The sequence below is a fragment of the Myotis yumanensis genome, unplaced genomic scaffold (genome assembly GCF_028538775.1).
Source record: "Myotis yumanensis isolate MYYU_CA2020_CCGP unplaced genomic scaffold, mMyoYum1.0.hap1 SCAF_10, whole genome shotgun sequence".
In the NCBI taxonomy this organism is placed as follows: Eukaryota; Metazoa; Chordata; class Mammalia; order Chiroptera; family Vespertilionidae; genus Myotis; species Myotis yumanensis.
In genome coordinates, this window is record NW_027223761.1 from 33670637 (window position 1) to 33694611 (window position 23975).

Here is a 23975-nt window from a genome sequence, read left to right on the forward strand (position 1 = left end):
AGGAATCTGGTAGCTCAGGCAGGGAGCTGGCAGGAGAGGGGAGGAGGAGGTTTCCAAGGCTGAGCACAGAGAAGCTGACAGCAAGGCCTTAATGAGAAAGCGGCCAGCGAGAGAGTTTCCAGCGCAGGAAGCCATCATTAGTCATCTAGACACCAACGAGGAAGGTATGATCTCCAGGGTGATGTGCTCAAATCTATCTGTTACCCCAAATCTACTCAGGAAAGTCTACTCTGTAAGGGACCTCATGTTAGAAGTAACCTAGGGAGAAATGAAGAAAATTGGGGAGATGCATAAAATGGAGCAAGGAAGTAAGTTACAGAGGGGGGATCGAGGATCCAGGAAAGGTGAGATAATAGTGGGGTGCTACGCTCCCTCGTATATGAAATGGGGTGGGAGTCATTTGTCCATATCCATTAGAGGATGGAAATGGCCCAGCAGATTGGAGGACAGGAGGCAACCAGGTGGCTGACATCTGCTTTAGGTTACGGACCAGAATACGAAGGTTTGAAGCAGAGTGCACCAGAGAGAGGTGAAGCCTGGAGGAGAATTTTTAAAATTAGGCATCAGTGGCTGCAGGAGGGACTGGGGCTGGAGCTGTTACCGGCATTAACTTGAACAGCCTTAGGCAAAAAAGAGAAGAAAGGAGGTTCCCAGAGAACCCAGCCAACGCCGAGGTTATGGACATGCACCAGAGACAAGTGAAGGAAGACAGCTCCGGGTCTGGCTTGAGAAAGTGGGATAAAGAGGTTCATCTGGGACGAGTGTGCCAGAGGTGCCGAAGGTGGGCAGGTGGACAGAGACATGGTGGGAATGTACATCCAGCTTCTCTGCATCTGTCCTGGGAGTGGAAGCAGCCTGCGTCTCACTTGTCCCATCCAGCCGATGGAACACATAGCCAGTGAACCCTACCCTGCTGTGTTCCGTGTCGCTGGGACCCCCAGGTTCTGGCAGAGTCCAGTTCCCGGCAAGACTGCTGCTGGTGGAAGCACAGGTAACGATGCCCCTCACCCCCTGCCCTCAGTAGCTGCTGAGCTCTGCAAATTCTACTTCCCAAGCTCATTTCCTCCTTTTCCTTTAATGCTCCTTTCTCTGCTTGTTCCTCGTGGGCCTGTTGTCATGGGGCCTCGTCTGCTGTCCTTTCATTAGGTTAGTTCTCAGACTTCCCTTCAAGGGTTGGGTACATACCAACAGGTGCTCTATGGATGCTTATTAAGTGAATGATTTCCTGTCAAAAGCCAACCCGTTGTACTCACACCCCCCACTACACACTCGCACATGCACACATACATGCACATGCACGCACACACACTCTTTGATTACTAGGGCCATTCCTTTCCTTTAAAAAAAACCATGTCCCAGGCAGTTCCATATCCATTAAGTGTACAAGTACAAATTTGCCAACATGGGATAACTGTGGGATCTTGCAGTGTGTTGTGGAAATCTGACATGTGCTATTTGCTTACTCTCTAGCTTTGCATGGATCGGGAGCAAGAAAGCCATCCTGCTCCACCACAGTGCTTGATATAGCTGTCTTTAAAGTTATAAGCTGTACCTTCCAGGGCTGCTTAGAAGCAGTCCTCCCTTTTGCTTTCTCTTCCCACCATCTTCCTCTCTTCCTGCCCCCGTCCCCAATCAATTCACCATTTATTTATATTTGCTACAATGTCAGGCACTGTAGTAGGCTCTGTAAATAATTAATCCTCACCACCACCCTCTGAGATGAGTACCAGTATTCCCATCTATATATATAAAAGGCTAACATGCAAAGTGTCCCCTCAGGAGTTCGACCGGGAGACCAGGAGTTTGATCGCTCGCTAATATGTGAGCTGACCACCAGGGGAAGCATGGAACAAAGGAAGGCCCCAGCCAGCAGCCCCAATCAGCCCTGATCACCAGCCAGGCCAAGGGCCCCTACCCATGCACAAATTTCTGCAACAAGCCTCTAGTTTTATATAAGTTAAGTTCAAAGCCCCAGGAGTAGGGAGCAGTGGTTGTCTTTGTTTCCAAAGCCCCTGCTTTTTCTGCTCTCCTGGGCTGCCTCTCACTTGGGTCAAGTTCATCTGGCCTGTGTCCTATCTTTATTCCCTTTAGCATCTCCATAAAGCCCTGCTCACTGGCTGCATGTGTTGTCCTCTCTCTTAATTCAGAATATGTTAGACCAAGTTCTTTTCATATTTTTGGTGTTGCTTATGGAAAACCCTGATTGCTTTCTTCTATAAGAAGATGTAGTGTGGTCCTTAATAAATATGTTACTTAGATTTGAAATCATTTCAATGTCTTACGCCATTTAACAAATTTCACGTTGATTCTATGGTTGCCTCCACTGCTGCACTGTTTGTTAGCTAGGAGAACAGGGACCAAATCCAGTTTGACTGTGTAACCTTCAGAAGGCTTTATCCAATGGAAGGAAACTTGGCTTGGGGTGGTGAATACACAATACAATCTACAGATGACATATTATACAATTGTAGCCCTAAAACAGCGGTTCTCAACCTGTGGGTCGCAACCATTGGAAAACACATATAGTATATCAGATATTTACATTACGATTCATAACAGTAGCAAAATTACAGTTATGAAGTAGCAACGAAAATAATTTTATGGTTGGGGTCACCACAACATGAGGAACTGTATTAAAGGGTTGAGGCATTAGGAAGGTTGAGAACCACTGCCCTAAAACATATATAGAGAAAAGGCTTTATCCAGACACTGGGGCACTAGGGATAGTCAGCTGACATTTTTGAGTAAAGGGCAATAGCAGAGTATAGAGTATGGGTTCCACAGTCAAATAGTCCCAGATCTGATACTACTCCATCATGTCCAACCCGTGACCTTGAGCAAGAAGCTCAATTTTATGAACCTTAGCTTTCAAAATGGAGAGAATAATAGCATCCACTCAATATTATAATGAAAATGCACACAAAAGAATTAGCATATTGCTTTAACAGGATGTGCTAAATAGATGATAGCCATTATAATAATAATGGTGATGAGTTACTGTACCCTTCCTGTCTCTGACCCTTCGGGACCAGCCAACATATCTACCCAACCTCCCAGGCCTGTTCGTGGCAATTCTTTTGGACCTTTCTGATGGTTACCACCCTGCTCTCACCCTGACCCCACTTCCCAACTGTAATCTCTGGTTGCTGCATCCAGCCTTCTGATTCCAGTCCTGTCCCATCCTTGGCACATGATTTTTGCATTTGGCTTCCACTGTTTGACCATGCTCCCTCATGGTCTTGGGCTTGGATGGGTTCTTGGTTCTTCCCAGAGCCAGGGGTCTGACCCTGCCCTGGCTCCAACCAAAGGCCACCCAATCTGCCTTAACTCTTTCCATTTCCTATTCACACTCCTCTAGCAAAAAAGAGAAAGAAGGAAGGAGTAAGAGCAGGTGGGAGGGAGTCAAGAAGAAAGGGCTTCCGTTAGGCTCTCCCGACTCTTCTCTGGGCTTTTTCTCTAATGCCTGAACTGGTATTGCTGTTTCTAACCTTATTTCCATTCAGTTCACCATCCATGTAATCACTGGAATAACAACTGCAAGCATGTATTAATCATGCATTACGCATGTGACAGGTACAATTCAAAGCACTTCACGAACATTAATTCATTTCTCCCTCACTACCGACATATTAAGTAAGCAATAATAGTGGCTTCATTTTAAAGATTGAGAAGCTGCCATGCCCTTGCTCACTCCCTTGAGCACCTTGCCCAGAGCTGCACAGCCAGTGAAGCAGCAGAGCTGAGATTCCCGTCAGCCAGGATGAACGTGATTGCTGTCTTTGCATTAGACTCTGAGCACATTCTTCAAGCGACGGGGAGGTAGCTTTTGAGTCAACCTATTCAGGTTTGGCTACTACTTGGGACTAAACTTTGGAGAGAATTAATATTTGTGCAAAGATTTTCCCTACTCCGCTGCACAAAATTTCCCCTAAAGGACAGCCAAAATTTGGGAATCCTTTGAGACTGGAGACAGAGTCAAATACCCTAGTATCTTCCCCATCCTGATACACATATGTAACAGTAGGTTCCCACAGGTCAAGGACTGTCATCCATCTTTCTACTTCCCTTACACTCTTCCCCAGCACAGTGCTCTGCCCAACACATGCTTTGAACACTTTCATATGCATTTCTCCAGGTTATACTGAGCATTTCATGAAATCCTATATAATAAAAGCCTAATATGCAAATCAGCTGAATGGGGGAACAACCAGTGGAACAACTGGTTGCTATGACATGCACTGACCAGGGGGCAGATGCTTAATGCAGGAGCTGCCCGCAGCCTGCAGGCCCCAGGCCAGCAAGGTGGGTGCCAGCAGGGGCCCCCCCTGATCGCCCTGCTGGTCACCCCACAGATCGGCCCTGATCACTGGCCTGGCCTAGGGACCCCACCTGTGCACAAATTTGGTGCACCAGGCCTCTAGTAATGTTTATAAAAGTGTCTAGGTGTTTTTAAAATAAAGTTCGTCATTATTGTTACTGTTATTGCTATCTCAAAATTGTTTCTACTATTTGAGGGGCTGTTAAAGAATTCTCATGCCATTGGAAAAGCTAAAGGGGAGCAAAGCTGTCTGCATCCTCTATCTTGCTAGATAGAGGTACAGCCATACAGAGTTGCTCTTGAAGGAGTGGGATTGTGGCTTGAAGACATCTCTATAGTCTAAATTCTGCCTTTCTTGCTCAGACTCTATGGAGAAAGAGCAGCCTGCGGGTCGCACCTTTGCCCTCCCCACCTGTGTGTGGCAGAGCCATCTGGAGCCCACCACCCTGTGGAACGGGCACTCATTCCTTGACTTTGGTTGATAAACAAACCCAGAGACTGAGTAGCCAGTCCGGGTGTTTGCATAGAGCAGTAGAGGGAACATTCCCAGCACAGAGGACACAGCTGGGGAGGCTGTCAGAATAATCCGGGCCTCTGGGAAAAGGCAAGGCTCAGTCCCGCAAACATGGCCCCGGCCCGGGCTCGACCTCTGGATGCCACGTGTCACCTCCGGTGGGAAAATCAATAGACCCCTTGTCTGGAATGTGCACCCCTTCTCTTGTGAAACATGGGAAACAGCCAGCAATTGTGTGAAAGGAAAAGCCTGTCTGTGAGCTGTCCTCACAGCATGTGGACAAGGCCTGCCTCCTGCCAGCAGGTCAATACTGCTATTGTCTCCCTTCCCAGGCGGTGGGTGATCGTCACTCAGCCTCCCAACATTCAGGCTCTAGGTTTCTGGATGAGCCAGGGCTGCTGTCCACACAGCTCTTTAAAGGAAGAAGGACAAAGGGGCACTTCAGTTTAGTTAGGGGAAGCTTGGTGCTGCTTGGCTTGCATGAAGACCGGACAGAGAGAGAGCCCAGGTCAGGGTGATGCAATGCCCCCCTTTAGATCTTGGCTGCTCAGACCTGTTGCCCGGAGCCCTCAGAGATGCAGAGACAAGGCAGAGTCTCAAGGTGGGAGTGAGGAAGCTGGCCTCGGTGGCAGTGAGTTTGCTAAGCAGGCACTAAGCCAGGGCCACCGTGTTCTTACCCAGAAGCTGTGCTCCTAAACCTCTGGGATTATAAGAGGAAGCAAACAGCTTTAATCGTCAGAACTAAATTCAATTAACTGATAATGACTTCCAGGAACCATTATGTCGAAAATGTTCTGATGCTGGGTTCCAGCTCAGTGGGAAAGAGTGGCGCAATGGATCAGGTCCAATTGTGACGAGTTGGGACTGTCAGAACATATGCCCCTCTCTGCCCCCCCTGCCCTGGCCTCCCTTCTACATACATTCTAATGGCTGTCAGAGTTACTCCCTCCCATGGACCCCTCCCAGGGCTGATTACTGTCCACCCTCATCCTCCTCTATCCCCACCAGTGAACGTACACCATAGCTCAAGCCAGAAACCTAGATCTTATCACGAAAGACTCCTTTTCCTTTCCCTTCGTATATTGGTAATCTACAAATCCTGCCAGTTCTACTTTCTCAAGATCTTTTTTAAAAAAACAAACATGAAACCTTTTTAATCCATTCTCCTCCCTTTCCCATCCACAAAGCCTTTGTCTTAGCTCATCTCTCACCTCCATGAGCTCGCCCTTCCAACAGGTGTATCTGACTTCGACGTCTGCCCATCTGGGTCAGCATCTGCCCATCACACCCATCACAAAAATGAGCCTAGGAAAGTTTATGTCAAGAATTAAAGGCGACAAGACTTCAACACAGAAAGAAGGAAGTCTTCCAAAGGTGAAAGACCCATCTGAGTAAGTCGTAACTCCCTGTACTCCCAGTGGCTAAAGTTCAGCATAGCTTTGTTTCCTTGCTCCTTGCACTGTTCCGTCCTCCTCCCCCTCTCTCTCCCCCTCCCTCACCCTCTCCCCCTCCTCCTCCTTCTCCCTCTTCCCTCCCCCTCCCTCTCCCTCTTCCTCTCTTTTTCATTTGCCTTATTATTGATCTCCTAAATGCCTTCAAAAGCATCCTTATTCGAGTATGTGAATAACCAACTCAAAAATATTTATTCTTTGAGCTTCCAAGTCTAAAAGAGCTAATAATTTTACCTTGTTCTTCCAGTAGCCTCATTATCTGTTTGCTACTGTCTCCAGAGGAGCCAGGCGTCCAGAGGAAAGCTTGAGGCAAAGTATGGGTGACTGCTGCCCAATGAGTGGGAAGCAAGACATGGCAGCTCCTGGGAATTCCTTTCTTGGAGAGGCAGCCCTCGGCAGAGGGTCTGCCTGGCTAGCAGAGAGCAGTTGTAATTTGTTTCCACAGCTATCAGGAGATGACTTATTCCCTGAAGCAGTAGAATGGGCTTTATAGGCTTGTAAGAGAAAGACAGCATTTTGTAATAACACCAGCAGATGCCCGTGCCAGGGAGGAAGGAAAGTTCGTGACTCGGACATTAAGCTGTCAGATTCTGGCTGGACAGGTCAAATGCAGATAACCCTTGCACAGAGGCGGATCCAGATTCTGGGGAAGGCTTGAGCCACCTACTGGTGACGGATAAATAAGACAGTTTCCAGAGAACCTGGTGGGAGAGAGCAAAGGAGCCAATAAATCGCTTTTAATTACAAAATCTAAGGTGTTTATTTTTATTTTTATTGGAAATTATGAGACAGTGTGCCTGTGCATTGCACATGGAAGGAAAGGTAACACTTATTTTCAGGATTTCCAAGGGACTTATTACCTGTTTTGATCCTTTTGATGGTATCTCCAGCAGCATCCTAAGGCATGGGGAAGAGGGAGACAGAAAACATAGACAACACCAGATATCTAAGAAGGGTAATATGCCCAGGAGGGTGTTGAGACCAGAAGTATTGAGATCCATTAGAAGGCAATGTTCAGTGCTTCTTCTAGGTTAAAGTAGAGTGGATTTTTAAGATAATTAAAAATTAACATTTGAACTGCAGAAATACTTCACATACACACACCCCTTAAAAAAAAAAAAAAAGGAAGTTCTAGATGGACCTGAAGAACATTATGCTGAGTGAAATAAGCCAGTCAGAGAAAAACAAGTACCATATGATTTACTCATATGTGGAATCTAGTGAACAAACTGAACTAACAAGGAAAATAGAGACAGACTCATAGATAAAGAGAAGGTTGAAGCTGTCAGGGGTGGGGGGAGCTGAGTGCAGGTGGAGGGATTGAGCAAGAAAGAAAAAAAAAAAGGGAGAAAAAATTCATGGACATAGACAACAGTGTGGGGACTGCCAGGGCATGAGGGGGGCGGAGAGGTGGAGGAGGCTATAAGGGGGATAAATGGTGACAGAAGACTTGGGGTGGGGAACACACAATGCAGATAAGATGAGATGTTGTGGAATTGTACACCTGAAACCTGTATAATTTTGTTAACCAGTGTCACCCCAATAAATTTAATACAAAGGAATAAATTTAAAGGAAACTCTTAATATTCTTCAGGGAAGTCTTCCCTTTCCCCAGAGACTAGATTCAATCGTCTTATTATGCAAACTCCTTGCCTCCTGTACTTGCCCTTGCAAGTACTTCTCATAATTTTTAACCATACAGCTGTATGTTCCCCCATGTCGTTAATATCTATCCTCCCACTAGACTATAAATTCTGGGCATCCAGAGCCAGGTTGTCTCTTCTTCCCTGCTCTATCCCCTAACACTTGCCTGGGACATAATCTAGACTCAAAGGGACTGATGATAATGATGGATTGTAAGACAGACAGGGAGGAAGATGTGGACATGAGGGAGTAATAAAGAGTAAAAAATGGTGGAGTGTATAGATTGAAGGGTCAAATGAGGATGAAGAATTATTACAGTGTAGGATCTAGGTTGTTGGCAGGAGAGTATGAGAGGCATGGAATTGCAATTTTCAAGAGGAGATATAGCTATTAGTGATGACAAGACCTGGACTAGGGTATCACATAGGAGTTGGTAGCTGAAGTGGGGTGAGGAAATTCATCATGAGAGGTGAGGAGCTGAATGTCTGAGACCAGTAATTGGCTGTGTCTTCTCCACAGATGTGGGCATTAGCAAAATGATGGCTAATGTCAGGAGTGGTATAAAGAACTGAAGCCTTCAGTGAGTGATGGGAGACAGGGAAATCAGCGGCTGACAGTAACAAGAAGAGGTGCCAGGTGGCATAGTCTGATGGCATATGTTTCCTCCAACCATTTTTAAACAAATATTTACAAAGTGTATACTATATATGAAGCCAAATTCATGCCATGAGTGATACAAATAAGAGTAAAATATTGTCCTTTCTTTAAGGAACTTACAATTTACTGCCTATAAATAGAAATAATATTGAATTATTTAATTTATTGAATTCAAACATTATTGATGGTCTTAGTCTGTGCCACGCATAATGATAAGCCTTTAAGAATAAAAAGATTCAGCCTGCCAGCATGGCTCAGTGGTTGAGCGTCAGCCTATGAACCAGGAGGTCACAGTTCAGTTTCTGTCAGGGCACATGCTAGGGTTGTGGGCTTGATCCCCAGTGTCAGGTGTGCATGTGGCAGCCGATCAATGATTCTCTCTTATCATAGATGTTTCTATCTCTCGCTCCCTCTCCCCTCCTCTCTAAAGTCAATAAAAATATTTTTTAGAAAAATAATAGAAAGACTTAGAGATCTTGCCTTCGAGGTGTTTTTCATATAGGAGGAGAGATGAACAACAACATAGAAAATTATAATGCGACTGAATAAATGCTAATAGTGAGGATTACATATGCTGTCCAAGGGGCATAAGGAGGTTTCCTCATCTAAACTAAGAAAAGGAAATCAATGAAGTTTCCTGGAAGAGAATACAGCCGATTTCAATTCTGAAGGAAAAATAAGAGGAAATAGTGAGAAGAATAGAGATCATTCTACAGGGAGTCAATTGTTAGTGCAATGCATGATGGTGAATGGAAGGGTGACAAATTACTAGATCTGGAAGCTCTGAGTGATGGGGGCCAAAAGGAGATATGGGGGGGGGGGCAGAAAGGTAAGCAGGTCCTAAATCATAGAGATTTTTATGACAGGTTAGGGACTTTGAATTTCATCCTGAAGAATACTGGGAAACTGTGAAGTAGAAGAATGGTATGAGTCTAGATAATTAGTAACAAACGCTGAATATAAAAAACTCAAACAAGCTACGCAAAAACATGGATTTATTGATCACATTACTAAAAAGTGCAAGGGTTAAAGGAGGAGGCTTCAATCAAATCTTGATATCGAGCTTAAATGATGTTATCAGGTCCTTTTTCATCTTTGGGCTCTGCTCTCTTAAATGTTGGTTTCATTCTCCAGCTCTTTGAGGTGACGGTTTTGGGTCTATGAATACCCAGAGGTAACATCAGTAGAAAGACAAATTTTCTTCCTGGTACTTCTCACTTAAGTCCCAGTACTCTTTTTGATGAGAACAGTTTGGTCACATGCCCTCTCTGAACCAATCACTGTGGCAGGGGCTGTATGCTGATTGGCTAGGCTGCTCTTATGCTCCACCCCTAGATGCAGGGTCAGTGTCCTATTCAAACTCCCTAAGGCAGCAGTTCTCAACCTGTGGGTCGTGACCCCTTTGGGGGTCAAACAACCCTTTCACAGGGGTCGCCTAAGACCATCGGAAAACACATATATAATTACATATTGTTTTTGTGATTAATCACTATGCTTTAATTATGTTCAATTTCTAACAATGAAATTGGGGGTCACCACAACATGAGGAACTGTATTAAAGGGTCGCGGCATTAAGAAGGTTGAGAACCACTGCCTTAGGGAGAAAGGGGAAGGTGGTTCCTCCTCCGAAGTCTGCTATCAGCAGAATCAGGGTACATGGATACTGAGCAGGTAAGAACAACAAATGTGTGCTGCAGTTTTGATAAAGGTCACTTTGGGTAACTATACGGAAAATGGATTTGACAGGGAAGCTTGGAAGTAAGGATATGTGCTAGTCAGTTAGTACCAATCAGATAAGAGGTGATGAAGGCCTGAACTAAAACAATAGAATATGAGAAATTTTTAGTTAAAAGCAATAGAATTTGTTGAATAGCTGAGAGACAGGGGGAAGTAAGGAGTCTGGTGACTTTCAGGTTTCTAGCGTAGACAATAGAGCCATTCAACACAGAGAGAAGCTATTGGAAGAGGAGCGATTTGGGTGGTGGTTGAGATCGATAAATGTAAAGTTTAACATGGTTTTGACATGTTAAGTTTAAAGTGCCTGTGGTATACTCAAGTGGAGGTTTCCAGGGAGGCAGTCAGATTTAAGAGTCTGGAACTCAAGAAAGAAGTCTGAACTGGAAACATGGATTTGAGAGTCTTCAGGTTATAGATGAAGACTGAGTCTATCAGGGGAAATTAGATCACCCAGAAGAAGTGTGTAAAGTAGGATAGAGTCTCAAGCACCTCTCAAAACTTAAAGGGGCAGGCAGAGGAAAGGGAACTAATGAAAATGACTTGGAAGAAACTATCAGAAAGATACTTGTAAACCAGAAGAGAGCATCCTCCAGCAGTGAGAGCAAGCAGCTGTGTGCAGAAAAGAGGATGCCCACCTTCCACCTCGTGCCCTTAGCGGGACACACTGGTGATGCTCAGAAGAAATGCAGCTGAGCAGCACCTTCAAGGTCTGTCTTGTCTTTCACTTAAGACAAGAAGGTGAAGGATATAAATATGAGGATGTTGAGAAGAAAGCGGGGCGGGGGGGGGGGGCGGTGTTTACTCTGGAGTGGGCGTTCTTAGAGACAGAGTAGAACTATTTTGAGGGGAAGGAGTGGTGAATGGGGAGATAAAGCCCCAGAGGAGGAATAATGACTGTAGGAGTTTGAACCTGGGGGCTCAACCAAGGTTGACAGGGATGTGGTGTGGTGGAGATCAGTGATCTCAAGGTTCTAAATAAAAAGCTGCCTAAGGTTGTTTCTGTCCTGGTATAGACTGGATCCTATCACACCCCTGACACAACATTTGATGACCTCCCTTTGTCCCTGGAATCAATTGCAGCTCTTTACCCCACCTGGCCTGGCCCCTGACTGCCTTCAAGATCCCACCTGGCCTGGCCCCTGACTACTTCTCTAGTTTCATACCTTCCCTTGCTCCCCATACAAGCATACAAACATCCTTTCTGTGCCTGGGAAATCCCAAGCTTGCTCCCATCTCAGGGCCTTTGCACCTGCTGTTCCTTCTTTCTACAATCTTCTTCCCTTACTCAAGGCTGACTCCTTGAGTGTATTTGGATTTCAGTCCAAGCATTACCTCCTCAGAGAGGCTTCTATTCTCCTACCCCACAAGTCACCTTCTTTCTCTTTCATGCTTTATTTCCCTGGGAGCATGTCTTATTCTCTGAGATGCTCTCATTTATTTCTTTCCTATTCCTTTCCACCAGCATGTAAGATCCAAGAGATCTTGGGCCTCTTCTGTCTTTGGTCACCCATTATCTCCAAGCATCAGGAACAGAGTCTGACACAAAGTAGGTGCTCCATAAGTATTTACTGCCCGGATAAATGCTTACTGCCTGAATAAATGAATATTTAAAGTTGCAGCCTCCTCTGTAGGCTCTGGTTAAAGCCTTGGCCATATTCCTTTGGGTGTTTAGGAATAGACAGGCTGACATATTTCAAAGGGAGAAGTCACTCAAGGTTCTCCTAACAAGACATTCTTCTCTAATGTAAATCATTCTGAATATCATATAACACCCTCACAACACCAAAGTTGGCTGATGAAAGATAGCATATTGAAAGGCAGCTCCCCAAACAAAACTCTATTTAAATAAAATGTGGCAAACAATGGTCCACCTACAAATACGTTTCCATAAGGAACTATTGCACAAAACAGAAAGCCACCTACTCTTACCTAAAATACATTGGGAGTTTTCATTCTAAATGGAAATTATACAGCGCCACATTCTCAGACACTAATAAGGCTTAATGAGATTACTGAACTTGGCAGAGACTGTCAAAGTGCGTATCCTGACTCTATTTTTGTTATAAACCAGTATTGCCTAAAATAGAATTTCTTAGAGTAGAATAGTTGGGTGAAATCTGAGTAAGTCTTCCCAGAAAATTGAGACTGTGAGAAGGGCTAGAGCCATAAGGGTGGTATTCTGCCAAAGTAAATCTGCTCAAAATAATGCTGTCAAAATAAATATGTAAGTATTAAAACAATCCAAACAGGCTGCTTTACTGCAGGACTTTCATACATTTGGAGGTGTTCCTAAACTTCGAGGTGATACATCATATTCATTTCTTTGGCCTCAACACTTCCTAAGTAACAACCACTAACATGGGTCATAATATCAATGGTGGTTGTATAATGATTTTATGATAAACTTGGCTTTGACATATTGGAGCATCAGGACTGAGTGGTGAGTTGAGAAAGTGATAAAAGATGGATCAATATAACATAGAAGAGGGAAGGTGAACAGCAAAGACACGGCTTTGATGATCTGCTACCTTGAAGGGCACAGGCAGCAATAGTTGAGGTGGCAATGGGGGAAGTGCTGGGATTCTAAGCAGATTTCATGCTAACTGAGCCTTCCTCTCCACCCTTACACTCACTTAGCTAAAAGCCAGCTCTGAGACAGCATTTCCTTATCTAAGGTCTGGAGTCATCCTTTGCATTCTATTTTGGTTTGAAGCTTATTACTGCTTCTCTTTCAATTAGTATAAATTTAGGTAGAAAAGATCCTTTCCCTTTCTTTCTATGTAATTCTAAAACAAACATGTTCAGAGAGGCAGGGTTAAGCACCAGTTTGGTGTTAGAAAATATAAGTTACAGCCAGTCTGGTGTGGCTCAGTGGTTGAGGATCAATCTATGAAACAGGAGGTCATGGTTCAATTTCCAGTTAGGGGACATACCTCAGTTGTGGTTACAGGCTCAACCCCCAGTGTGTGTGTGTGGGCGGGGGGGTGTAGGAGGCAGCTGATCAATGATTCTCTCTCATCATTGATGTTTTTATCTCTCTCTCACCCTCCCTTCCTCTCTGAAATCAATAAATATATATTAAAAATAAAATATAAGTTACAAATATAGATAGATAGATAATATACACATCTTGTTTTGTAATTGTCACACTGAAACATATCCTAAAATTGTTTTGAAAGACCCATAGTTCTGGGTGTTGACTGGAGTAGCACTGGGCTGGAAGTATACTGATTAATAAGCCACAGCAGCTCTGGAAGAATGTGTGGATGGACTTGGCAGCCAGTGGCTCATGTGACTTAAATGTTGCTGTGTCTGGGAAGAAAGACCTGTCATGTTGTTGATACTTCTGACAAGTGCTCTTTAAAGGTTCTATAAAACCATGGACACTGATGTCATGGAATGCTGCTCTTATGGCCCCCTACAAACTATGGGGGCAAATAAGACAATTGGGTAATGTAAGAAAGAATATAAAAGAGGACCAAAATGTATGTGGTTATAAAGAAGAAAGAAATAACAAATAATTGGGCAAATCGTGCAATCAGGAAAGGCTGACTTTAAGGGCCCTAAGGATGGAAAATTCACTCCTGAGGTCAAAGAGAGGTGTAGAAAGAGGCACTGGGTCCGAGGGTTCCTGTGTCAGGACACTGGGTGGGGCAAACTGATCAAGACAGATTAGGATAAAGGGGCAGCAAAGTATAGAATGGTTGTCAATGATGGGATTCTAATTTGGAGGGCTCCAAGGACCCATTCATTCTTCACTTAATCCAGAGATAGACAACCACAACTGAAGAGTTCCTCTTTGACCTCATGGATTTCTGAAGCAGTCAAGTCTGTGTTTGAACTCTTGCTGTCTATGCGACTTCAAACAAATTATATAACTTCTTTTTTGTTTGTCTGTTAATCCTTACCTGGAGGTATTTTTTCCATTGATTTTCAGAGAGAGTGGAAGGTTGCGGGAGAGACAGAGAGAGAGAAACATCAATGTGAGAAAGACACATTGATTAGTTGCCTCCCACCCACACCCTGACCAGGGCTGGGGATCCAGCCTGCAACCAGTTACATGCCCTTGATGGGAATTAAACTCAAGACCTTTCTGTCCGAGGGCTGATACTCTAACCACTTAGCTAAACTGGTGAGGACAAGTTACATAACTTCTTGACCTTCCATGTCCTCAGCTATAGAAAGAGTATAATAATACCTTTCAGGGTCATTGTGAAAAATAAATGAAATGGTGGTTAGAAGGTATCAGCCCAATGCCTGGCACACAGTAGGTGCACAGTGGTTCCCTTCTACTCTGGAAGGAAGGGCACAGTAAAGTGGTTCATAGAAATCAGATGTCAAGATCCTGTTTGTCATCCTGGATGGTGACACACACACACACCAGAAGGGGTTTTTCAGCTACTGCTCAGCCGTGAGGGCGCTTATTTAAGCTATACATCTTGGATACAGGAAAGAGCTTTTTGATGCACCTCGTTCAACTCTCTTTACTTAATAAAACCAATTTAATTTCTAGTCATTCTGTGGGGGAAAAGTCTACAGTAGCCAAATAAGAAATGCATGCAAGGGTTTTATATGACTCAAATTATATCGCCAGTCTTAAAAGAAATAAAGAGGTCAAAGAAGTCAAAAGCATGATTTGTGAAAAATCAATTTATCATGTGATGACAGGCATAGCTGCAATCGACCAACAATAATTCAGAAAAGAATTTGAAATCAACATTCTAAAAAAACTTAGACTCAAGACTAGATGGTGTTACTAAAAAAAGAAAAGAAAAGAAAGTAATCTATGGTTATACAATGATGAGTAAGAAATTAAAAATGTGTCGTGTGTGTAGAAATTTTAAAATGTAGTGTTTGTTTTCCCTGAACTGTGTCTTAATTAATGGCATTTTATAATTCAAGGTGTCTTAGAATCTGGGAAATCTGATCTTTTCTGGGGTATGTCCAGATCCCTTTGCCATTCCTGCCTCTGTCATGTTCCCTGACCCCATGCTGACCACACTGTTTACATGACTGCAGTCACACCCAGTATGAGTCAATTCTCTCTCTCTCTCTCTCTCTCTCTCTCTCTCTCTCTCTCTCTCTCTTCCCTCAAAATTTAGTTTTCAGTCCAGCCAGTGTGACTTGGTGCCTGAGCATGGACCCATGAACCAGGAGGTCATGGTTCGCTTTCCAGTCAGGGCACATGCCCAGGTTGCAGGCTCAATCCCCAGTAAGGGGTGTGCAGGGGGGAGCTGATCAATCATTCTCTCTCATCATTGATGTTTCTATCTCTCTCTCCCTCTCCCTTCTTATCTCTGGAATCAATAAAAATATATATTTTTAAAAAGTTTAGTTGTCAAAGAATAAAGTTGCCACTGACTGCAGTTGAATTCTAGCTTTTGAGGTAGCTCTTGGCTATTTTACTCATATGTGTATACTATGTGACTAGACTATATAAAAACATTTACTATAAAATGCCTTTTCTTCCCTTAGTACTGTCACTATTGGCTTCAGTGTTGATTGAATTATGGAGGAAAAAACAATCATTTTTGTGTTAATTATAGCTAGGATGGGATTTTCCCCAGTGCTTAGGAGTCCTTTTTTTGTTTATATTTACCTTCTATGCCCTGCTTTCAAATATCTCTTAATGGAACATGGGGTTAAAAAATCCTTTATATTTACCCCACAAAGGAACAAAAGTATGGTTCGCTCAGATGTTTTCTCAGAAGTTTCTGTATATAAAATGAATTTCCTGTTTTAATGAGAAGGGAAAAAAAAGAGTTTGTTTATAAGTCTTGTCTATTCATCTATGCCCATGTGGTTTTCTTTATATTTACAATGAAACTGTTATATATGTGAATCTGTAGCTACCTGACTTATGAACTGAACACCCTTCATAAAAAGGCCCATATCTTCTTCATTCTGTACCTCCAGCACCTAGTAGAATGTTCTTATAATGAGGCGCTTAGTAAATATTTGCTTATTAGGGCTGAAAAAGAAACAAATTTATTTCCAATTCTGTATGTAAGGTGTGTGTGTGTTTTTTTTTTGTTAAAAGGCTATACTCAGCATAAGTCTGAGTTCCTACAGGAGGCTTTTTAGAAGATGCCAATTTAGGAACCCAAGTTGTTCCGAGGCGTACTGTTCTTACACCAGTTAGAGTCACATTTAGGACATTTTAAATGCCTCTTGTGAGCATGCTTCACTCTGCTTCACTGTGTCAGGGACCATGGGGATCATTGATACGCTTATCACGGGCATCATCAAGCCGAGGAGCCCAGGGGATAATCACTCCCTTTTAGACTGGGGAGTTTGAGCGATTGGAAAGTCACAGGGTTCCTCCTACTTCCAGAACCATCCCAATTCGACACAGTTTAATTTTTCATCCCTGCCATGTAGGAAAAACAACCCAGGAAACCATAGAGAGGCAAACCCACGCATTGCTGTGTACAGGTCTAAGCACACCTGGTGAATAGTTACACCCAGTTCAGAAAAAGGAAAGACCTTCAGGGTTTAGATGCAGTGAAGTTAGAATGCCAGATAAGTGTGGCAAAAGGAGAAGTACTTGGAGTATAAGAGGCGATTTTGTTTTTAAAAAGCTGACCCAAGTACTAACCCATAGAGACGCGTCTTGTTCACATCACTTGTTTCAATAAAACTTCTGTTGCTATAGAATAAGTGGAAAATTGCACTGCCAATCAAAATATGAGGTAAAGCACATGCCTTGCAGTTTAAGTCCTAGAAACCTTTTACCAGCCAGGAGTCAGAGGTCTAAATTGTGGGAAAAGTTTTCTAGGCAGAAGATAAGGAGGAAGAACAGAGAACAGCCTTTGAAATATTTCATTAGCAAACTAATTACAGCGTCATGGAAAGCATCAAAATATCAATGGACATATTTCCACAGGCGCATAAGCCAATGTGCTATAAGTAACTTCATTTAAATACGCCACAAAATTAAGTTCATAGCATCATTCTGTTGACTTACTTCTACCCCCTTCCTCACCACCCTCTGCTGTCCACGATGTCCTTTTCTTCTGGTGAACTCTGCACATCTTCGAAGCCCTAGCACAAATGGCCCCTCTGTTTTCTTCATCCCCCTGAAATACCACGTCTCATGCGCGTCATGGTTATGAATGTATGTGTGTTCATCGCCTCTTAGATTAGAGCAGTGGTTCCCAAACTTATTTGGCCTACCGCCCCCTTTCCAGAAAAAATGTTACTCAGCGCCCCCTGGAAATTAATTTTTTTAAAATTTTAATAGCAGTTAAACAGAAAGATATATGTATTAATGTTTCCACCTTTTTCGTAAAATATAGTAAAGAAAGGTGTAAATTAGAAACATTGAAGTTTGAAATTATGAAACTATTTATTGAACTCAGAATAGAAAGGTAATACAAAAAAAGTTAAAACAAATGCACCTGTGGCCATCACCGTCCCCCTGGATCGCTGCAGCGCCCACCAGGGGGCGGTAGCGCCCACTTTGGGAATCACTGAATTAGAGGCTCCTTGAGGGAAGTCAAGGCTTCTCTTTTGCCCCTGAGCTCTCACAACTCAGGCTGAGGCTCGGTACAGCATGGCTGCTCAATAAGTATTTGCCGACTTGGACTGAATTCTGGGAAAGACAGAGGAGAAAGGAATTATTAAAATCAAGTCTCTAGAGCTCCATGATAGTAAGAAGACATATGAATTCATGCTTTCTTCCAATAAGCATTTATTGAGTACCTTTTATGTGAAAAACTCTTCCAGCCGTAAGTCAACGAACAAAATGGGAATCTTCACCTCGGCGGAGCGTACATTCTAGTTACATGAGACAGACGATAAACAAAAGTAAATAAATTGCGTAGTATTTTGAAGGTGATACATGATTTGGAAAAAGAAAACAGGGTGCCAGGGAGCTCCTCTGCCCCTCAGAAGCACAGACGGCCCCCGGCAATGCAGACCACATGGCAGTCCAGAAAGGTTGTGTGGGGAGACTTGGTGTGGCCGTGCTCTGTCTGCACCCTATAAAGCTGGCCCTTTCCCCTCCAACCTCACCTCTCCTTGGAGCCCTGCCTACTCCCATCTTTCCGCTTTGCGCCTGCTTCTCTCATTTCTTCATTTAAATGTTGAACAGGTCATAGACTTGTGTCATGTGACCAAACCCACCTATATTCCATTGACTTGCCCAGTGTTTTAAAACTTGGATGTTTCAAATAAAATGATTTCATGCTTTTCTTTAAAAATAGGGAGATTTGACAGTACTCAACCCGCATTCTTTCGTGGCCACAACCCACTGGATCTGAGGAGGGTCAGCATCCAGCAGACAGAGGCACTTGGCTTTCAGTTTGACACAGTCCCCACCACTCCCTATTGACTCACACACCACCTTCTGCCCTCATTTAAGATACCAGTTGGACGTTTACAGGCATTGAACTGTATGGCCTTACTCTATTGGCCTAACAATGCCAACCCTACCCCATCCCCGTTCTGACAGCTCCTTGACTTCCATTTTCTCCCTGGATAGTTGATTTCTGCCATTGACCCTGGCATGCCTTAGCCCTACCTGCCTCAACCTGAGCTAACTCCTGGCTTCCAGCCATCCTAAGCTTTGCCATCAGATTCATTCTTGTTGGTTGCGTCCTGTTGAGACTCTCTGTATCCAAGTACAATCATGTGCCACTTAATGATAGAGATGCATTCTAAGAAATGCATCATTAGAGATTTTCTCATTTTTCAAATAGTATAGGCTAGTATATATAGTAGTATATACACACCTAGATGGTATAGCCTACTACACATCCAGGCTGCAGTGTACAGTCTATTGCCCCTAGGTGACAAATCTGTAGAGCATGTTACTATACAAAGTCACACAATATTAAATCAAACACAAGAGGAAATGATGCAATCAAGAGACATGGTAGCCGTAACTGGTTTGGCTCAGTGGATAGAGAGTCGGCCTTTGGACTGAAAGGTCCCAAGTTTCGATTCCGGTCAAAGGTCATGTACCTTGGTTGCGGGCACATCCCCAGTGGGAGGTGTGCAGGAGGCAGCTGATTGATGTTTCTCTCTCATCAATGTTCCTAACTCTCTATCCCTCTCCCTTCCTCTCTGTAACAAATCAATAAAATATATATTTAAAAAAAGAGAGAGAGATGGTAAATATGAGATGTACTGGAGGCACGGTGCACAAAATTTGTGCATGGGTGGGATCCCTAGGCCTGGCCGGTGATCAGGTTCTCCCCATGCCCACCTCCCCCCCTCATCCTTCCCTTGCCCTCATCTGCTGCCACCCACCCCCGGTTCCCCATCCCAGCCCAAGGCCCAGCCCCGATTGGGTGATCAGGACCTGCTGGCTGAGGGAAGGGACCGGGAGTTTGGCCATCAAGCCCTGATCCGGTGATCGGGGCCTGCAGGCTAGGGGCAGCTCCTGCATTGAGCATCTGCCCCCTGGTGGTAAGTGTGTGTCATAGCGACCAGTTGTTCTGGTTGTTCTGTCCTAAAGGTCGCTTAGGCTTTTATATATATAGATGAGGCTGCTGCCAGTGTACCACTGCATACTGTTTTACAGCAAACATTTTTATAAGTAGAAAAAGTGCGCTCTAAAGTAATGATAATAAGTATAGTATAGTAAATGCATTAGCCTGAAGTAGACATGTATTATCCTCATCAAGTAGTATGTCCTGTACATCATTGTATGTGCTCTGCTTTCATACAACGGGCAGCACAGTAGGTTTGTTCACACCAGCATCACCACAAACCTGTGAGCAATGCATGTGCTACATTGTCACTGGGCGATAGGGCTTTTTCAGCTCCATTATGATCTTATGGGTTGACGCCGTATATGTGGTCAGGTGTGATGCGGGACCTGGCTGTCCCTGGGCTGGAAGGCCTCTGGGAAGTCTGCCAGCTGAGAGCACCCAGATCTCCTGTTTGAGCACAAAAACAACAGTGGAGAGATGGGCGTTCAGCCTTCCTCTAACAGAAGCACTTTTCATTCCCCTGTCTTCTAAGTCATCACGGGATGAAAGGCTGCTATGCTCTGCTCCCATTTAACACTCCCGGGGTTCTACATGGGGCTTCTTCATTGTTCCAAAAGGAAACATTGCAGAAGAGCCAGGTTTTCTATTTCTTTCTTTAGAGTTCAAGTGTCCTTTTGCCAATTGTAAATCTATGGGAACAAAAAGATTAATCAAAGCAAGGCTGTTTCTGAGATGGTGTGGAAGCCCTCAGCTCTTTCATTTCTTTTACTCGTAGCTACTTAGACTCTATAAAGGAAATGGAAGGAAGAAAGGAAGGAAGGAAGGAAGGAAGGAAGGAGAGAGGAAGTGAGGGAAGGAGGGAGGGAGGGAGGGGAGGAGGGAGGGAGGGAGGGAGCAGTTGGCCAATCTCCCTCTGCCTCTGCCCCCACGCATGTGCTGTACTCATCCTCAGTGACCCTCCCAGGTGCGTCATAAACAAACCTCAGGTGCAGGGGTGAGGGCATGGTAATGGCCTCCCCACCCCCTTTCCACGCCCCTTCCTCGCCCTCTATGGCGCTTCTGTCGGACGGGAGTCTGGGGATGCCTCCTGCATCAGAGGGCTCTAGAGCTGACAGACGTCCTGCAAGGCCCGAGGAGGAGCAGGTGCTGGCTGCGTGAATCTGAAGCTGCTCTAGGCTCCACGGGTGTGAAGGGAGACTTACAGCACAGGGAAAGGGCGGGAAAGCAGGGGTGGCAGTGAGGGGGCATTTGAGGCTGACTCCAAGTCAGGACTAAAGAGGGAGAATTTGGTTCTGTGCCAGCTAGACTGGACTTCCCGATACCTAAGAGGGTAGAAAGGGGAGGGGAGGAGAGGACATCCTAACACCAGGATATCCTAATGATTTCCAGTTCCTGGATGGGTGGTGAGTGAGTAACAGACTAATCCTCTAGTGGCCCATTCAGTAGCTAAAAGACAATCCAGGAGGCTTTATCTGCGATGCTCTTTTTAAAATTGCTTTAATTAACGAGCCATTATAAAGCCCATAATGCTGACTGAGTCTCCCTGACTGGAGAGAACTGGCCTTCTTCAAAGAAGCAAAGACAAGGGGAAAAAACCTTTTCTCTTTTGATTTGTGAGCCCCAGGTTGCTCCAAAGCTTCTCTTCAAAGATTGTTTTTCCCATTTCAGGCCCGTCGTTTTTATTTTCTGATACCCGCTTAGAAATAACCTTGTCTTTCAGGTACTTAGTTATAGCACATAAATCCTTTTGCCATCGCTGAGAAACCCCAGAACTGCTCTGACAGCCCTCCCGGGAGCCTGGGTCGCACCATGCGGCACAGCACTGCCACCTAGCCTGGCTTCCTGGGAAAAAATTTAATGAGCTTTCTCCTGTTGAGGATTCAGGTGGCATTTGTAAAACGGGATTTAATTGGGGCTGAATAAACTTCACTTTAAAATTCCTCACACAGCGGCCTCTGCTCATGGGTGACAACGGTCTGCATTTGCTCTGATTTGTCACAGAATCCAGGCCCCGCAGCACCGTGCCCAAAAATAGAAAGCAGCAGTGGGAACCCCGCAAGCCTTCTGGAGCTGTCAGTCACCCGCCGCTCAGCTCCACGCCCCTGGGAGAAGCTCCAAGCAGCGAGCTCTCTCCCCCAACAATGGAAGCTGGAAACTACCTAGAAAGCCCAGACGGAACTTCTGGGCAGAATCATAAGCTTTCGTTTGATGAAAAGCTGTCCTCGTTCATGGCTGCACAAAGCCCATTGACCTCATGCTGCCTTTATGCAATCTTAGAGAATGGCGCTACTACCTTATATAGACGGAGGAAGCAAAATGAGACCCTGATTGGTGAGAGTCTGAGAGAGTTCAGAGGGAAAGCCTGCCTTCTTCTACGGGGTACCCAGAGGTTTACCATTGCCTAGGGCTTCTGAGAAAGCCACAGATATTTGCAGTTTTTAGAGTGGATGAGGGTTCATCCTTTAGGGCAAGACTGGGGGATGGGAAGGGGTGGAACACGTGACTAACCCAGAGGGTTATTTGCATATTTAATATTTGGGACCATGGTTCACTGAGGGTAACGGCCATGGAAAGCAAACCTGTGGCTAAGGGGGGGGCTACTCTGTTCTCTAAGTAGATTCCTCCTAGGGGTAGGCTCAGGTGTGAGGGCTCTGACGCTGAGCCGAACCTACAAAGGGTAAATCCCTCTTCCAATCACTGCTCGGCTGCTGTTGTTATTAACCCAAGACCCAAAATAACCCAATGACATGGAAGTACAAGGGAACGTGTTCAAATTAACCCCCCAGACAGGAATGATAATTTAATTTTTTTCACCAGCAGAAGGAACAATACTCAGCGTCTCTAACGCCTACTACATGTTCATGAAACCATGTTGCCAATAGGTGGATAATCAAATTGTTCTGCATAATCGAATCTAGTGTTTTCCTGCTTCTTCTTCATGCTAATTTATTCTGGCATGGCTTTTCAATAATGAAAATCTGTTCTTACAGAATCCATTTCATCAAGATTTTCCATATTAAAATAGAGATGGAAGTGTCGTGGAGAATTAGATTACTTGCCCTCATTCCCATGCCTGGCGCTGCTTGGGAGGGGCCTTTGTCTCACAGTGGATAAGCAGATGGCATTAATTGAAGAGAAGAGTAAGTGTACCTTTCATAGCAGGCTGGGTGATTGTTTTTAAAGTGTGGTTTCCATCTAATCAAAGCCTCTTGCCTGCACAGACTTAATTTGTTCCTTTCCTCGTGAAATTTGTTCATTTTCAAAGCATTTTCAGCCCTAATCATTACCACCAGGGTGAAACACTAGTTTAAATAAACGCCCCAGTGACTAGAACATGTGTTGGTGTCTCATACCCAAGAAATAATTTCCGGGCAAACCAAATCCTTAGCATCAGAAACGAAAGGACAGATTGATAAATAAACACTCCTTTGGGGAGCACCTCCTGAGCACAGGTCCTGTGCTGGGGCTGGGGCTGGGGTTGGGGTACAGCAGGGAACAAGGTGCAATCCCCACCCGCCAGGAGCCAGGTCTCATGTGGGGCTCTCCGACTTCAGTGTGTGGAGAATCACCCAGGGGACGTGTTAAAAGTGTAGGTTTCTGAGACCTGTTCACAGGGATTCTGAATCCGCTGGTGCTCAACAGATGTGAGTTGCGAAAGACAGCACATATGTATCACATTCTTCATAAATGTCCTCAGGTAGTTTCCTTCATTCATTAAATATTGCGGGGGGCTGGGGTCTCTTCTCTGCGTCCCGCATGGAGAGAGAGAGAGAGACGTGAACCGGTTCGTTTAAGTTAGGAAGCGCTTTTGGGATTAAAGAAAAATTGAATTGGACAGACACAAAATTAGATTAAAAGCTTGGGCTGGGTGTGGCGTCTGCCCTCTGGTGGAGGGACAGAGAGAGAGCCAGCACCGGGAAGCAGTTTATTATATACTCGAATTACAGGAAGTTACATCACATCTGGGTGGGCCTTGAATTCCTGGTGACATCATGAGATCCATCCCCTTAACACTGGGCGGGGAAAGTCAGACTGAGTGACGTCCAATCTCTTGACTGGGTCCGCCCTCGGGGCGTGGCTTTGCCTTCGCTCTGAGTTTCAGCCGACAAAATATAATGGAGTGTTTACTAACGGCCCTCAGCAATGAAATAGTGTCCCCTTGGCACAGCCCCCTTTCTTAAGCACTCCTGGGAAGATCTTAGATACAGTCCAGG